General features: G+C 46.1%; 1 pseudogene; it reads left to right on the plus strand.

The window, feature by feature from the left end:
• The window catches only part of LOC100956866, a 10,092-nt pseudogene extending 2,129 nt beyond the window's left edge, over nucleotides 1-7,963 (plus strand).
• Nucleotides 7,964-8,204: the final 241 nt, after the last annotated feature.

The following is an 8,204-nucleotide window of genomic DNA, read 5'->3' on the forward strand; positions in this document are numbered from 1 at the left end:
GACTACAGGCACCTGCCACAACGTCCAGCTATTTTTTGGTTGCAGCCATCATTGTTGTTTGGCGGGCCCGGACTAGATTAGAACCCGCCAGCTTAGGTGTATGTGGCCGGCGCCTTAGCCACTTGAGCCACTTAGGTGCCGAGCCTAGCTGTCATATCTTTGCAAGACTAGTGTCCTGAATTGTTTCTCCATATTTTCTTCTCATAGTTCTATAATTTCAGGTTGTACATGTAAATCTCCAATCTATCGTAAGATGATTTTTGCATATGCCAAGAAATGGGGGTTCAGTTTTCATTCTTCTACATATAGATGCCCAATTTTTCCAGTGTCATTTATTGAAGAGGGTGTTTTTCATCCAATTTGTGTTCTTGGCACCTTTGTTGAAAATCACTTGGTAGGGCCAGGCACAGTGGCTCACACCTGTAATCCTAGCACTGGGAGGCTGAGGCAAGTGGATTGCTTGAACTTAGTTGTTCGAGATCAGCCTGAGCAAGAGCGAGACCCATTTCTATTAAAAATAGAAAAGAATATAGCCAGGTGTTGTGGCAGACACCTGTAGTCTCAGCTACTTGGGAGGCTGAGGCAAAAGAATCGCTTAAGCCCAAGAATTCGAGGTTGCTGTAAGCTGTAACCCCACAGTACTCTACCAAGGGTTACACAGTGAGACTGTCTCAAAAAAAAAAGAAAGAAAGAAAGAAAGAAAGAAAGAAAGAAATAGCCAGCATTATGGTGCAGGCCTGTAGTTTAGCTATTCAGGAGGCTGAGCAAGAAAGGGGATCGCTTGAGCCCAAGAATTTAAAGTTGCTGTGAGCTATGTGCACCTCTATCTAGGGTATGGAGTAGACTCTGTCTCAGAAAAGAAAAAGAAAGAAAGAAAAGCAAGGAAATTCAATTGCTGTTTGTGCCATGGCTCTATGTGTCTCCATGTGATATTACCAATACCATGCTGTTTTGCAATAATGTAAGTAAAACTCAGGTAATGTGATGCCTCCAGCTTGGTTATTTTCACTCAGGATTACTTTGGCATTACATTATTGTCCTCAGTAGATTGCCGTGGCATCACACCTCACAGCAATCAAACTTTTGGGCTCAAGCTATTCTCTTGCCTCAGCCTCTCAAATAGCTGGGACTACAGGTACCCAGCTATTTTTAGAGACGGGTTCTTACTCTTGCTCAGGCTAGTCTCGAATTCCTGAGCTCACTCACCTTGACTTCCCAGAGTGCTAGGATTACAGGTATGAGCCACCACAACCAGATAGGTTTTTTTTCTAATTTTTTTTTTAGAGTCAGAGTCTTACTTTGTCACTCTTAGTAGAGTGCTGTGGCATCACAGCTCACAGCAACCTCCAACCTTGGGCTTAGGCGTTTCTCTTGCCTCAGCCTCCCAAATAGCTGGGACTACAGGCACCCACCACAACACTCACCTATTTTTTGTTGCAGTTTGATCGGGGCCAGGTTTGAACCAGCCACCCTCTGTATATGGGGCAGGCGCCCTACTCACTGAGCCACAGGTGCCACCCACCCCCCCGCCATTTTTTTTCTTAAAATTTCTATGGAAGAATTAGTAACACATAAGATATATAATAAATACAGCTAAATAATAGGAAATGCTTAAGGAGTATGGAAGAAAATCACAATATCTATGGAAATGTAATAGAAAACAAAGATATTTTAATTTATTCAAGGAAAAGCTTACTTAGAGAATGATCCTGGCACCACTGGTGATTTGCATGAAAGGAAATAAGGTTGGACACCTATACTTCAGAATCTATAGTATCTAAAAGTAAATAGATTAAAACTTTTAAATGTAAAATAAATAAATATCATGACTGAAGATTTAGGAGAATGTATTTTTAAACTAAGTAGGTACTGGAGAGCTAGGCAAGGTAGTTCATGCCTGAAATACCAGTACTTGGGAGGCTGAAGCAGGTGGATTTACCTGAGTTTACAGGTTCAAAACCAGCCTGAGCCAGAGTGAGAACTCATCTGGCTGGTTCACGCCTGAAATACCAGCACTTGGAGGCTGAGGCAAGAGAATCCCTTAAGCCCAAGAGTTTGAGGTTGCTGTGAGCTGTGACACCATAGCACTCTACTGAGGGCGAAATAGTGAGACTCTGTCTAAAAAAAAAGGAAAGAAAGAAAGAAAACATACCAACTTAGCAATATAACATTTTTCTAATTTTTTTTCTGGCAAGTGAATTCCACCACAAAGTTGAAGGGTAGAATAGACTTGGAAAAAACATTTTTAACACATTTGACAGATAACTACTATCCATAATATTTATATTTGAAAAGCTCACTAAAATTGGTACATGAGTGAAATGGAAAAAATGCTAAAGTGGAAAAGTGCTCCTGCTCCCACGGAAGCCTAGGCACACACTCTGGGAAGGTGTGTGCCTCCCTCCTGTCCAGCGGGTACCGCCCCCTGCTGCATCCCCGCCCCCTTCCAAAACTGCACTTTCCACCCCAGGCTCCCTTTCTCATCGTGCTTTAGTGCTTTAGGGATTCTCAGGAAACTCCTCTCTCATAAAAACTTGGCCCTTGAGTACCAGAAACCCTTGCTTTCCTGTGGGCGTCACACTAGGACAGAGCAAGCAGACAGGGAGTGTCGAGTGAGACCTGGAAAGACTCTGATCACTGAAACTAGTGGGCAAGTGATCTGAGCCTGTAGAGGGTCCTAGGCATTCCCACCGTGTCTGGATTAAGGCTGCCTTCTCTAGGCAGGAGAGAGTGAGTGAAGATTTTGAACCCGGCTATGGAGTGATCGGCTGCTCTGCAAGTGGGGGAGAGAGTGAGTGAGGAAGTGAGTGAGGAAAGGACTGAGGAAGAAGTGAGTAAACATTAGGAGGTGGTGAATAATAGTTGATTAAATGATTGAGTCCACAATTTAGAACTGAAAAGCCTCGTATAAAACTTTATGTTTGAGAAATAGATTCGGTTTAAAACAACTGTAAAAAAATAACCAGCCCAGCCAGTATTCAGCCATAAAAGCAATTACTCATTCATCAAATCAATCCCCTACAACATGCCTGAATGAAAGGTGTCGTCATTCCCTGGGTCCTCCTCAGACCATCCACACTGTGAGCGAGGTCACCTGTCCTGCCCCACCTGTTCTAGGTCTGCCCGCCTATGACTCACCTGTGTGAGAAAATCATCTCCACGCTGCCTTCCTGGAGAAAGCTCAATGGGCCCAACCAGCTGATGTCGCTGCGGCAGTTTGGGTAAGACGTGCAGGACCAGCTGAATCCCCTGGCCAGCGAGGAGGACCTCAGGTGCATAGCACAGCAGCTCCACAGCACAGGCGAGGTGAGGGCGCTGCAGAATCACGTCTGTCCCAAATTCCAGTTCTTGAAGGTGGTAGGAGCTGGGGAGCCAGAGTGAAAATGGCCCAACTACCCATAAAATTTCCAGACATGTGACTTACATCGCACCTCAAGTCACCCTCTGAACTGCAGTTCCCTGCTTTCCTCCCTCACTGTAGGAGCTATCATTTTGCCTGACTTTGTTTTGGTTTACCAGATTCTCTTAGTTGAGAAGCACATTGCCTGCTACCCTGGGTGACTGGGTATCTCCTCACGCTCCCTGGGCAGCTAGAACTTCCCTGCTCTTTCTGGAAGCCCTCAGGATGGCTGCTTTCCAAGGTATGTGAATGGACCATCTCTGAACAGATTCCTTGGGTTCACAATTGAAAAAGGCAGTGAGGTGTTCTCAAAGAGACAATGTTTGGGGACACTAAGACAGAGATATAGTGCAGACACATAGAATAATCATAATGCAAAGAACACATTAAAAAAAAAAAAAAACCAGCCAGTGATGACTGCCAGAAATGCCCCAAAAATGGGAGACTTTGCTCTGGCTGTGTTACATTCAGCACTGGGGTGTGGTTTGGAAATCTGTTCTGATTACATCATATGCCCGTCCCCAGAAAAGGGACAGAGCTTTTGAGTCCCTCCGTGAGGTGAAATCAGTAGACAGATAAGGTACTCTGGGCCAAGAAGAGTAGATCTGAATATTAAAACTGGAAACAGCCCTGAGGTTATTGAAAGCCAGAAGCTTGCCTCTGCAGACTCGCCTGTCAGCTCTGCCTCTATGAACCATGTATTCTGGAGGCTAAACTTGAATCCAGTGACCCTGAACTAGAGCCTCGGGCAGTGATTTTATCAGGCATTAAACTCCCAGCTATACAACAGCTGATCTGCTGACTCCTCCAGGAATACTTTAAATGATTGAATCCCAGGAAAAAGACAGGCAAGGGATCAAAGCTTAGATTATAAGATACTGCTGGATATTAAAAAGTGTTCTCTTTGTAATCCCAAACTCCTTTCCCAGTATTCCCCATTCCCTTGCATTCTAGCATTTGACCAGCGCCTTTCTAGAAGGCAGCATATAATCTGCTTTATCTGCCATCATCCCTCTCTGCCCTGAGACCTCACAGTACATGCAGACTTAAAGAAGGATGACAATGAAGGGGCGTCTATACCACATGCCCCTGCCCCGGCACCAGCCCCCCCATAGTCCTGCCTTCTTCTGGTCTCTGATCTGCAGACCACACTCCCATTTCCCCAGGAGCCCTTGTGATGTGTCCCTTCTGGTCCAGGACCACACTGCCTTTAGTTAGCTGTGTCACTTTCTCACTCTGCTCAACTAGGGGACAGCTTCTCGATCTCTGTCTTTTCTGACACTAAACAGACAGAAGTCTTTAGGAGGAAATTGCGAAGGGTGTTCCACGCAATGCCCTGTCAAATACTTCATAGATATTGGCTCCACCTTCCGGAGTTGTTCCACCTAGGCTAATTTTAAAAGAGAATCCTAGACAGAGGGCATGTGGAAGGTTGAAGCCAGGCTGTGGCTGGAAAAGTACTCCTGTTGTCCACAGACAGAGTCAGAGCCTCTGTGGGAGGAAGGAGTCCACCTTGGGTGGCCGTTATCCACAGAACTAGCCCGGAACAGGAGGGAAGACAGGATGTGGAACTGTTGGGTAAAGGGAAAGTTACTTCTGTTTTTAGCCACATTTTTTCCCCTTCTGACTTCTGATTTTTTAAGGAAATAAACAACCATAAACCTGAAGTTGCCTCTGGTCACCATCCCTCATCTCATTGCTCTCCCCCTCTCTGGGGCTAATAGTTATCATGGCAGCCTCCCTTTCCAGATATCTAGACCTTTTAGTGTGGTTGATTAAAATTTACATAATGGAATATAACTTTCTGAATCTTTTTTGAAAAATATTTTGAAAAATGTAAAGACTTCAGGTAAGTTGCAGGAGTAGTGCCATGGACCCTCCCTCATTCATGTACCCTATACTTAAATAGGCTAATTGTTTACATTTGCTGGATTCTTTTCTGTTTATTTATTTTGCATACACTATAACAGTCCTTCCCTAAATATTTAGCCTGCATCTCCTAAGGGGGATATTTTCCCACATAAGCCAATATAAGTGATCATCACGTCTCCAAAAGACAACATTGATATTGTACTATGATTGAACATATAGTCCTTATGCAAGAGTTTGCCATTTGTCCTAGTAATTTCTTGTACAATCACTTTTCTTTAATTTTCTTTTTTTTTTTTTTTAATGAGATAGAGTCTCACTATGTTGCCCTTGGTAGAGTGCCATGACGTCACAGCTCACAGCAACCTCAAACTCTTGGGCTCAAGTGATTCTCTTGCCTCAGCCTCCCAAGTAGCTGGGGACTACAGGCAGTGTCAGAAAAGAGATTATGGACAACACTTACCCTTGAGTTTTCACAAAGGTCAGTGAAATGAAAGAAAAAAAAGGAGAAATGGTAACTAAATGCTGTGAGTAATTTTAGACTGGACTGAATCCCAAAATAAATACTTACATAAAGAAACGTGAATGGGCATACAGCGAAGGTGGCAGATTCGAACCCAGCCTGGGCCAGCTAACCATCAATGACAACTGCAACAAAAAAATAGCCGGGCGTTGTGGCAGGTGCCTATAGTCCCAACTACTTGGGAGCCTGGGGCAAGAGAATCGCTTGAACCCAAGATTTTGAAGTTACTGTAAGCTGTGACGCTACCGCACTCTACCGAGGGCTACATAATAAGACCCCGCAGGCCCTGCACCATTACCAGGGCTGCTACACCGTAGAGGACATCCAGCGCCTGCTGCCTGACAGTGAGATGGAGGAGCTGCTGCAGATCCTAGACGCCATGGACATCTGTGCCCGGGACCTGAGGAGCAGGACCACGGTGGACATGCCCGCCCTGATCAAGACAGACAGCCTGCACCACTCCTGGGCCGACGAAGGGGACGAGGGGATGGCGTACGGGGCATGCGCATCCTGCTAGTGGAGCACCTCACTCTTTTTCCGTGCGGCATCATTTGAAGTTCATTTTGTTTCATGATTTACTTTTATAGTAAGAAGAGAAATAGTAATGAATAAAATTAACAACGACATATAGCAATACCCAGAACGGGTTTCACGGAAATATAAATGTTGGTAGCTTTAAGGAGTGGAATCTCCTTTTCTTAACTCCTCCTCTAAGTGTTGGCCTCATTCTCTCCTACATGAAAGGAGCTTCGTATTGCAGGGTTATGGCAGAGGGGAGCTAAAAGCGGGGGCCTGGGGCTCCCCTCTTGCAGCATCTCCGTGTAAAACTCCAGAGGGGAGGCCGGCCGGGGCGGGGGCTGGCGCGGGCTCTCCCGACCGGCACGCGGCGGCGCCTCCTCCCCCGGCCGCGGACCTCCCGGCGCCCAGCGCGGCCCAGCCCCCCCCCCCCGCCCTCGCTCGCTGCTTCCCGCCCTCCCCGCAGCGCCGGCCGTGCCGGCTTCCCCTCCGTCTCTCAGGAATACTGAGCCGCCCCTGTTGTATTTCCCGAGCTCACTGCGGAAGCCGAGGCTCGCCATATCCTGCGGCGGCGCGGGCGGCCGCGGCAGCTGATGAGCTGAGTCTTGCTGCGGCGGCGGCCAGCGCAGCCCCGGGCTAGGGCAGGAGCCGTGCAGACCAACAGAACTCAACCATTAAGCAAAACAGGGGAACTCAGTTTATATGAATTACAGCGAACACCTCAGGAGGCAGCAACAGATGAGGCTTGGAAATCGTGGTTTCACCTCGAAGTCTACACAGTGAATTAATGTGCCTAATTTGTTTGGGTATGTTGAAGAATACCATGACGACAAAGGAGTGTTTACATCGATTTTGTGCAGACTGCATCATCACAGCCCTTAGAAGTGGCAACAAAGAATGTCGTACCTGCCGGAAAAAGCTAGTTTCCAAAAGATCACTGAGGCCAGACCCACACTTTGATGCGCTCATTAGTAAAATTTATCCGGGTCATGATGAATATGAAGCTCATCAAGAGAGAGTGTTAGCCGGGATCAACAAGCACAATAATCAGCAGGCACTCAGTCAGTCACAGCATAGAGGAAGGACTGAAGATACGAGCCATGAACAGAGTACAGCGAAGCAAGAAACAACAGATTGAAAATGGCAGTGGAGCAGAAGACCATGGTGACAGTTCACACTGTGGCAATGCATCCACACACAGCAACCAGGAAGCAGGCCCTAGTAACAAAGGGGCCCCAAACATCTAATGATTCTGGGCTTGAGCTCTATATTAACAATGCAACAGTGGCAATTGATCCAGTCATGGATGGTGCTAGTGAAATTGAATTAGTGTTCAGGCTTCATCCCACCCTTAGGGAAAAAGATGACAGTGCACAGACAAGATATATAAAGACTTCGGAAACGCCACTGTTGATCACTTATCCAAGTATCTGGCTATGAGGTTAGCTTTAGAAGAACTTCGAAGCAAAGGCAAGTCAAACCAGATGAACCTTGATACAGCCAGTAAGAAGCGGTATACCATTTACATAGCAACAGCCAGTGGCCAGTTCACCGTATTAAATGGCTCTTTTTCTTTGGAATTGGTCAGTGAGAAATACTGGAAAGTAAACAAACCCATGGAACTTTATTACACACCCACAAAGGAGCACAAATAAGCCTTTAAAACAAATTCTGAGACTGAACTTTTTTATAGCTTATTTCTTTAATATTAAAGATATACTGTCATTACTTTTTTTTTTTTTTTTTTGAGACAGAGCCTCAAGCTGTCCCCCTGGGCAGAGTGCCGTGGCATTACAGCTCACAGCAACCTCCAACTCCTGGGCTCAAGCGAGTCTCCTGCCTCCGCCTCCCAAGTAGCTGGGACTACAGGCGCCTGCCACAACGCCCGGCTATTTT

Source organism: Otolemur garnettii, unplaced genomic scaffold, assembly GCF_000181295.1.
Source record: "Otolemur garnettii isolate 467f Iridium unplaced genomic scaffold, OtoGar3 scaffold00006, whole genome shotgun sequence".
NCBI lineage: Eukaryota > Metazoa > Chordata > Mammalia > Primates > Galagidae > Otolemur > Otolemur garnettii.